Genomic DNA, 9624 nt, shown 5'->3' with positions numbered 1-9624 from the left:
CAGAGCAATTTACCTCCCTGCCCTCACTTACAGCTATAGACACTGTCAGCTGACTCATCTCAGCTGATCTTTTGCATAAGAGAAGGAGGAATCAGTGAGTCTCTTGCAAACATGAGAGAGTCCCATGTGTAACCTCTTGTGGTTTTGAATTCCTCAATAGTTTATGTAGACAGAGCCTTTCATTTTCATTCTCCAGTTTCGTGGATGTCTGCCACAAATGGGTCAACTTTTCTTTTAATTTCTTAACCAAAATGTACTGCATTTTGCTGCTCTTGATTCCATTATTTATGTATTTGGCCATAATACATGGAAATTTAACTCCATCTTCCATCGATATATCGCTATTAACGGTAATGTTCCAGGTGAGTGAATTCTTCCTCCAGTTCATTATAGTTATAGAATAATAGAACTGGAGGAAGGTTGTACTAACGAACTCTAGTGTATGTACAGTGCTGCTCAAAAGCTGCCCCAAGGTTTGGATGTTTGAGCCAGATCTCCAGCTGGTGCAAATCAGCATAATGGTTATAGTACATGGGTTCACCATGAGTTGGTACAGACTGATACAGATACACTCCCTCTTGGGGGGTCCTCTTTTTTGGAAGTTCAAATATGGTAACCCTAGCATGAATCAGGCGGGCAAGCTGACCAACACTTCTTTTGGCCACCACACCACGGAGTTGGCTCTTGGCAAACATTTCAGAGCAAAATTTATACTTGGTGCAAAACATTTCTTGCTATTTTTTCATCTCCCTCTGTCTGTGAAATCCAATGTTTTTTAGCAATGGGTCCCACTATGTGTAACAGAGCCCAGCAAAATCTGGGCCATGGATGTGGAGGGGAGGCTGAGGCATGCTCCCTGCCTGCCCCACCCCACCACACCACTCAGGGAAGCGACTGCAGGGCCTGTTGTGAACCGGGAAGGCAACAAGACAAGATTCACACGATGCTTCGGCCCCCAGCACAATCCAATTGGCTGGGTTCTGGCCAATGGGAGCTTCCTGTTTGAAGTACAGGCGGCATGTTGAGCACCTGTCCCCATCCCCTCAGGCTCCTGCTATGCACACAGCGTATGGCCCCTATCTAAGTCAGTCAAGAAAGTCAAGTCTCCCAGCCAGTGCCTGCCTCTGGCAGCCCAGCTGTGCCCTCCCCCCATCCTCTGCCCCCCACCCCACACACCCCGAACTTCTATCTTCCCTCCTGCACCCATATCCCCTCTCAGCCCCTGCAGCCGGGCACAACCCCCTCCTGCCCTCTGTCACAGCCCAAACCCCTGCACCCTCCTGTCCTCCGTCACAGCCCAAACCCCTGCACCCAGCGCCTTGCGCCCTCCTGCCCTCTGTCACAGCCCAAACCCCTGCACCCATATCCCCTCTCAGCTGGCACAACCGCCTCCTGCCCTCTGTCACAGCCCAAACCCCTGCACCCTCCTGCCCTCCGTCACAGCCCAAACCCCTGCACCCAGCGCCTTGCGCCCTCCTGCCCTCTGTCACAGCCCAAACCCCTGCACCCTCCTGTCCTCCGTCACAGCCCAAACCCCTGCACCCAGTGCCTTGCGCCTTCCTGCCCTCTGTCACAGCCCAAACCCCTGCACCCTCCTGTCCTCCGTCACAGCCCAAACCCCTGCACCCAGCGCCTTGCGCCTTCCTGCCCTCTGTCACAGCCCAAACCCCTGCACCCTCCTGCCCTCCGTCACAGCCCAAACACCTGCACCCATATCCCCTCTCAGCTGGCACAACCCCCTCCTGCCCTCTGTCACAGCCCAAACCCCTGCACCCTCCTGTCCTCCGTCACAGCCCAAACCCCTGCACCCAGCGCCTTGCGCCTTCCTGCCCTCTGTCACAGCCCAAACCCCTGCACCCTCCTGTCCTCCGTCACAGCCCAAACCCCTGCACCCAGCGCCTTGCGCCTTCCTGCCCTCTGTCACAGCCCAAACCCCTGCACCCTCCTGTCCTCCGTCACAGCCCAAACCCCTGCACCCAGCGCCTTGCGCCTTCCTGCCCTCTGTCACAGCCCAAACCCCTGCACCCTCCTGCCCTCCGTCACAGCCCAAACACCTGCACCCATATCCCCTCTCAGCTGGCACAACCCCCTCCTGCCCTCTGTCACAGCCCAAACCCCTGCACCCTCCTGTCCTCCGTCACAGCCCAAACCCCTGCACCCAGCGCCTTGCGCCCTCCTGCCCTCTGTCACAGCCCAAACCCCTGCACCCTCCTGTCCTCCGTCACAGCCCAAACCCCTGCACCCAGCGCCTTGCGCCCTCCTGCCCTCTGTCACAGCCCAAACCCCTGCACCCTCCTGTCCACTGTTACAGCCCAAACCCCTGCACCCAGTGCCCTGCCCTAGGCCTCAACTGCATCCTGCACCCAAACTCCTTCTCATATCATCCAGACCCCACATCCTGCCCCCCACCCCCACATCTCAGTCCTGTGTCCCAAGCTCCCTTCAGTACACAACCTCCATCCCAGATCCCACCCCTCCTTCATTAATACCATGGAAGAATCCAGCCCTTGCCCACGTGCCAAGTTCCTGGAGAGCTCCCCCGCCCAGATCATTGCCCAGCCCTGCGGTACAGGCATCGGGCAGGGGAGGGTAATGATTCCCTTTTCTCGCAGTGTCTTGTGCATCATCAGAGCTAGAAATGAGTCCCTGAAACTACAGGAAAGAGCCGGCACCCTGCCCCCTTGTTTTCTCCCAGAAGAGAGAGTACTTGGAGGTCTAGTCCTGTTGTTTCACATAATACAGGAATTTAGTCATTCACCAGTCTGTGCCTGTAATTTAAGTTCCTGGTTTAACCAATTACCTGTTGTGCGGGAAGAACAAAAGGTCAGTTCCTGGGGTTCTGTGGAAAAAAAAACCCAATACTGCGCAAAAGTTGCCCCAAGCTTTGGCAGGTGGAGTCATCCTCAGCTGGTGCAAAGCAGCATAAAGACAATGGAGCAATGCTGATTAACACCAACTGAGGCCTGTCGAGCAGCAAGGGGGCGGAGCTGCAAAGACAGAACCTGGATCCAAACTTACCAGGCGTTTGGGGTGAGTTTTGTATGAAGAGCTATAACGAGGCTCCACTGTAGCTAGGTGTTGCCCCAGTAGAAATCAAACAGCTGGCAGAGGACAAATGAGAAAGTAACATCAATACAATTTCTACCGCAATGGCAGCAGAATGAAAGGAATTTATTTTGTGCATACGGTGGCTGCATGTTGCTAGTATTTGCAAAGTAGTTCTTCATGTGGTGGCATGAGAAGGGCCCTTAGCTTGTTTTAGCTGGAATGAGAATAAAAATCTGTGGTTAATCTCTGCATCCAATACCTGACTCGGGCAGAGAGCTGTGTCTGACCTCAAGAATCCTGGCGGCATTTCTCATTGCTAATACACCGTGGACGTTCAGGGTTTCTGCTGAGCTTCTGATCAGAAGTGTCAGCTGAATTCCTTTGTGCCCGGCACAAGATGGTAGGATGAGACGGCCCTTCTGTTGACATAGTTGTGATGGAGGGCAGGAGGGGCTTGTGGTGCAGGGTCTGGGAGCGGGTATGGGTGCCGGAGAGACGACAGAGGTGTGAGGTTACGTGGGGTAGGGGACAGGAATCTGGGAGGCAGAAGGTACTGAAGTTTATGAAGTTATTCATTTGCATTTATCACAGATTGCAAGGTCTTACTGTTGTTTAAGGTTTTGGTTTTTAATTTTTCACATAAACTCCAACCCGTATCACAGCTGAGTGGCTGGGAAGTGGCCCCAGAGAAGCTGCATTCTGTGTAATAAGGAGCTGAGGCGGGAAACAACAAAATAGAAGTGAGCTTTTGGAAGGGGTGCGTGGTTTGTTGCTGCCCAAGCAATAAAGCGTGGGCCTCGTCATCATGGGGGTTGGAGCTACACACTGTGCAGGTATCTTGCCCAAGCGCAAAGTCTGCCATGCACCAATGCAGCTCACATCAAAGCTTGGGTTGCGCCAGTGACAAGGCGCAGCTCACGTCAAATGCAGAGTGTCTACCTCCAGTGGGCTGGGTCAGCCCTCGTGTATGCAAGGCCTTAGACTTACATAAGGGACAGTTGGAAGAATGGGTGACCGAGGCCACGTCTATATTACCTGATCTTCCTGAGTTCAATTGCATGCGCCGAGTGCAAACGTGAAATCGACCTAGCGGGGTCAGCAGTCAACACCTTTACACCTCAGCATTATGAGGAGCAAGGGAGATCGATGGGAGAAACACTCCGGCCAACCTTCCTTAGTGCGGCTGGCCAGGTAAGTCGATTGCAGATAAGGCAATTCTAGTTCCAATGCCAGAGCTAGAATTGTGTATCTGTAATCAACTTGCTTGCCTAGTTTAGACCAACCCTAAGAAAAGAGAGCAGCACCGCAGAGTGAGGAGAGTTTGACCTCTGCTGACCCTTAAGAACTGTCTGTTCAGGTGGGTGGCTCTTAAAATTGGGCCTTAATTCTAGACCCTGTTTGGGGTCTTCCTTCCTTCTGTCCTGCACAGTGAAGGAAAGTTAGTGTGGCTGAAGGAAGTTCTGGCCTTGTTCCTCCATCAAACCCCATGAAAGGAGCAAATTGGCCCCAGTGGGCAGGAAAGGGTGGACCACTGCATTTTCTAAGCCATGAGACCCTGCAGAGAATTTTGCCGCCCTTGGATGGAGTGGCATCTTCCTGTAGAGAAAGGAAGGAGATGAAATTGCAGCCAATGTGTATGGATGGTCCTAGTGACCACACCTGTTCTGCAGGGGCCTTTGCAGTCAGCACACCACAAGGGAACCTGCAGGAGGCTGGCTTGAGAAGACCAAACCCACATCATCCCCCATGGACCTGGGTGGGAACTTGGCGTGCTCTTCTGTGGCTTTTCCTGACGGGGATTGTCCCATTCCCTGTCCATTGTTTGTTCTATTTTCACCCCCTCAAGCTTTTTCTGCAGGGAAATGTGACCAAAATTCCTAGTGACGACCACCTGAACCTTTGAGTCTTTTGTGTACACACAGACAGTCATAGAGGCTGAGGCCACCAGGGAGCCTTATGGTCTGGTCTGATCTGCATAGCACAGGCTAGAGAGTATCTCCCAACTTTACTGTGGTGCTCACTAAAGAACATTCACTTTGGTTCCCAAGTCTCTGGGCCAAAGAGGCATTCAGTGGTTGGCGCTGTGCAAGATTTTGTGGTTGCCAAAGTTCAGACTATATGACATTTCTTTTCATTAAGCTTTGAGCCTAGAAAGCCAGGCTAATCTGTGATGCATGCAAATTTATGCTGATTTATTCACAGTGCCTTTTTTGTTTTTTAAAAAAAGAGGTCCTGGTAACTCAGCTGGCTCCCCGCTTCCTCCCTTAAGCAATCCCATGGCTGGGGCTACCGAGGTGCTTGTACTCAGTACCGGCAAGTACGGGCACCAAAAAAAAACCCACTATCTATTCATATTAGTGCCAGCTATCTGGTAGTTCCTATTACTGTGCATCATTAAGGATTTTCAGATAATTTTCAGCCCCATGGGGAAAATAAATAGGTTTTGTAATAAATATTTGTCAAACTTGGATAAGTTGCACAATTATACTGGTGTTAGCATTTTCGAGATACCGTTCACAGTTATCTTGTGTAATGAAACGTCATGTGGAAGAAATTGTCTGAGCATGAGACATGTTTCTGGGGGCCAGAAATTGTGTGGTGTGGGGGTTCTAAGTAAAGAGTCTTAATTTATTCCTTCATGGATTTATTCTGGGATTTGTGAAGCATGTGTTTGGGGGGGGGAAAGTGAATATTTCTGTATAGCTGATGTGTTGCAAACAAGGGTTTGTTGAATGTTTATCATAGCATGTGTTGCATACACAAGATATTATCTGTCCAGGTTATCGTATTAATTAATCTGTTAAAACAATTATCTCTGATTCACTTTAGAAAGACCCTTCCGAGCTACGGTTTTAATTTGGGGTTGAGTGTTTTACAATGGGTGAGTCATTCATTGTCTCTCTGCCCCTGGTTTTGGAAGGGCAAATATTTGTTCTAAGTATTGTCTGGTCACGTATGCTTTTCTCATTAAGTTAAAGAGCACAACTTTCTCTTCACCTCCCCCACCCATCGGTTGACGCACACCCAAAGTATGTTTTTGATCAGGCTGTCCTGTGATTTTTTTTTTTCCTGACATAAGGTTTTTCTGTTTCCAATGTTTATAATTAGCACTGAGAATCAGTCACTCATCCCTCAACTGGTTTAGGTCCCAGGAGCGGACAAGCTTTTGGGAAACAGACTTGCGTTTAGCAGAGCAGAAAGTTATTTAACTGGAATTCTTATTCTCTAAAGTAAAGTCTAGAAATCCACCCTGCCCTCCTCTAGAACGTATTGTTCAGTAATTGGTAGCATCTCTGAGTTGCTTCCCCATGTTGCAGGTAGTACATGGGGGTCTTTTTTCTCCGCAGCCCAGGAGATCTGCATCCTGGGGTTCCCAGATTGTGGCATAGAAACATGGCACTCAGTCCATGTACAACAGTTCTTTAAGAAGAGGGGTTTGTGACCCAAGGATGTTTGGGAAATCAGCCTCAGGCTCAACTATAAAGAACTGTAGAGAAACGGTTGCCCATTTTCAGCGATATTTTGGGGAAGTTAATTTCATCTTCCATTTGTAGCTCCACTGTACTTTGCTAGATTAAATTATTAACCCATCCAGTTTGGCCTCCTGTCAGCAGCAGTACTAGGGTCGGAGAGGGGAAAACATTCCACAGCTTCCTGGGAAGCAAACAGTATAGTATCGAATGCAGTGTTTCTTAAACTAGGGTCAGCAGAACACTGGTGTTCCACGAACTACCTGCGGGTATGCCGTGAGCGTCTGACACTTTTGTGATATCAGATACTGATGGTCTGTATTTTATGTTGTTAAAACCAGATACAATGTTACTTCATTGCTATGACACCACTGTGATGCTGTTGCAAAAAAAGCAAACATGATTCCAGGATGCAATAATGGCTGTGTTGTGAACAAGACACGAGAAGTCATTCTTCCGCTCTACCCTGTGCTGGTTAGGCCACAGCTGGAGTATTGTGCCCAGTTCTGGGCACCGCAGTTCAAGAAAGATGTGGAGAAACTGGAAAGGGTCCAGAAAAGAGAAACAAGAGTGACTAAAGGTCAAGAGAACATGACCTATGAAGAAAGACCTATTCTTTGTTTCGGTCTTCACAGAGAAATCTGAAGGAATGCCTGACATAGAGAATGCTGGTGGAAAAGGGGTAGAGTTAGTTTTTGAAATAAAAAAAGAACAAGTTAAAAACCATTTGGAAAAATTAGATGTCTGCAAGTCACCAGGGCCTGATGAAATGTATCCTAGAATCCTCAAGGAGCTGATAGAAGAGGTAGCTGAGCCGTTAGCTCTCATTTTTGGAAAGTCATGGGAGACAGGAGAGATTCCAGAAGACTGGAAGAGGGCATATATAGTGCCCATCTACAAAAAGGGGAATAAGAACAACCCAGGAAATTACAGGCCAGTCAGCTTAACTTCTGTGCCGGGAAAGATAATGGAGCAGGTAGTTAAGGAAGTCATCTGCAAGCACTTGGAAGGTAGTAAAGTGATAGGGAACAGCCAGCATGGTTTTGTAAAAAACAAAACAAAAAACAAACCAACCTGATAGCTTTTTTTGACACGATAATGAGACTCGTAGATAAGGGAGAAGCAGTGGATGTGGTATACCTACACTTTAGTAAAGCATTTGATACGGTCTCGCATAATATTCTTATCGACAAACTAGGCAAGTCCAACTTAAATCGCGCTGCAATAAGGTGGGTGCATAACTAGCTGGCTAATCGCACCCAGAGAGTAGTTGTTAATGGTGCTCAATCCAGCTGGAAAAGCATAACAATGGGGTTCTGCAGGGGTCTGTTTTGGGACCAGTTCTGTTCAATATCTTCATTAATGATTTGGATATTGGCATAGAAAGTACGCTTATTAAGTTTGCAGATGATACCAAGCTGGGAGGGGTTGCAACTACCTTGGAGGATAGGGTCATAATTCAGAATGATCTAGATAAATTAGAGAAATGGTCTGAAGTAAACAGGATGAAGTTTAATAAAGATAAATGTAAGGTGCTGCAGTTAGGAAGGAATAATCTGTTTCACACATACAGAATGGGAAAAGACTGTCTAGGAAGGAGTACGGCAGAAAGGGACCTAGGGGTTCTAGTAGATCACAAGTTAAATATGAGTCAACAGTGTGATGCTGTTGCAAAAAAAGCAAACATGATTCTGGGATGCATTAGCAGGTGTGTTGTGAACAAGAGACGAGAAATCATTCTACCACTCTACTCTGTGCTGGTTAGGCCTCAGCTGGAATATTGTGTCCAGTTCTGGGCACCCCAATTCAAGAAAGATGTGGAGAAATTAGAGAAGGTCCAGAGAAGAGCAACTAGAATGATAAAAGGTCTGGAGAACATGACTTATGAAGAAAGGCTGAAAGAATTGGGCTTGTTTAGCTTGGAAAAAAGAAGATTGAGGGGGGACATGATAGCGGTTTTCAGATATCTTAAAGGGTGTGATGAGGAGGGAGAAAACTTGTTCTTCTTGGCCTCTGAGGAGAGAACAAGAGGCAATGGACTTAAACTGCAGCAAGGGAAGTTTAGGTTGGACATTAGGAAAAAGTTCCTAACTGTCAGGGTGGTCAAGTACTGGAATAAGTTGCCAAGGGAGGTTGTGGAATCTCCCTCGCTGGAGATATTTAAGAACAGATTGGATAGATGTCTATCAGGGATGGTGTAGATAGTGGTCGGTCCTGTCGTCGGGGCAGGGGACTGGACTCGATGGCCTCTCAAGGCCCCTTCCGGTCCTAGTGTTCTATGATTCTATGAAAGGCTGAAAGAATTGGGCTTGTTTAGTTTGGAAAAAGAAGATTGCTGGGGGACATGACAGCAGTTTTCAGGTATCTAAAAGGGTGTCATGAGGAGGAGGGAGGAAACTTGTTCTTCTTGGCCTCTTCTGATAGAACAAGAAGCAATGGGCTTAAACTGCAGCAAGGGAGGTTTAGGTTGGACATTAGGAAAAAGTTCCTAACTGTCAGGGTGGTCAAACAGTGGAATAAATTGCCTAGGGAGGTTGTGGAATCTCCATCTCTGGAGATATTTAAGAACGGGTTAGATACATGTCTTTCAGGGATGGTCTAGACAGTACTTAGTCCTGCCATGAGGCAGGGGACAGACTTGATGATCTCTCAAAGTCCCTTCCAGTCCTAGCAGTCTATGTTTCCGGGTGTTACATTTTGTTTTTTCTGTGTATGTTGCTGTTCGTTGGGTTGTTTTTTGTCTGACAAGAGTTTTTGGAGAAAATTTCCATAGGTGTTCCTCATTAACAATGTCATTTGGTGTTCTGTGATCTCAAAAAGTTTAAGACACGCTGGTCTGGCCTGTGCTTTGGGATTGTAACCTCGCAGGCAGTAGGCACACACCTGCAAGGGGGAGGTGCTCTTACCTGTGTCACCCGCCCTTTTAAAAAGCCAGCCAGGGAATCTGACGGATGTTATTTATTCGTACTAGCAGGGCCCACCCCTTTGTGGTGGCTGCAGCCAAAGTGTTTCTCCGGCACCTCCAGTCATGGGGACTGGGCCAGGGGAACCCAGCAGCTCCAGCCCCTGGGATCCAGCTGGGTCCAGTGGAATCCTGGCAACCCAG

Source organism: Carettochelys insculpta, chromosome 6 (assembly GCF_033958435.1).
Source record: "Carettochelys insculpta isolate YL-2023 chromosome 6, ASM3395843v1, whole genome shotgun sequence".
Classification (NCBI taxonomy): Eukaryota; Metazoa; Chordata; order Testudines; family Carettochelyidae; genus Carettochelys; species Carettochelys insculpta.
This window is presented reverse-complemented; position numbering follows the sequence as displayed.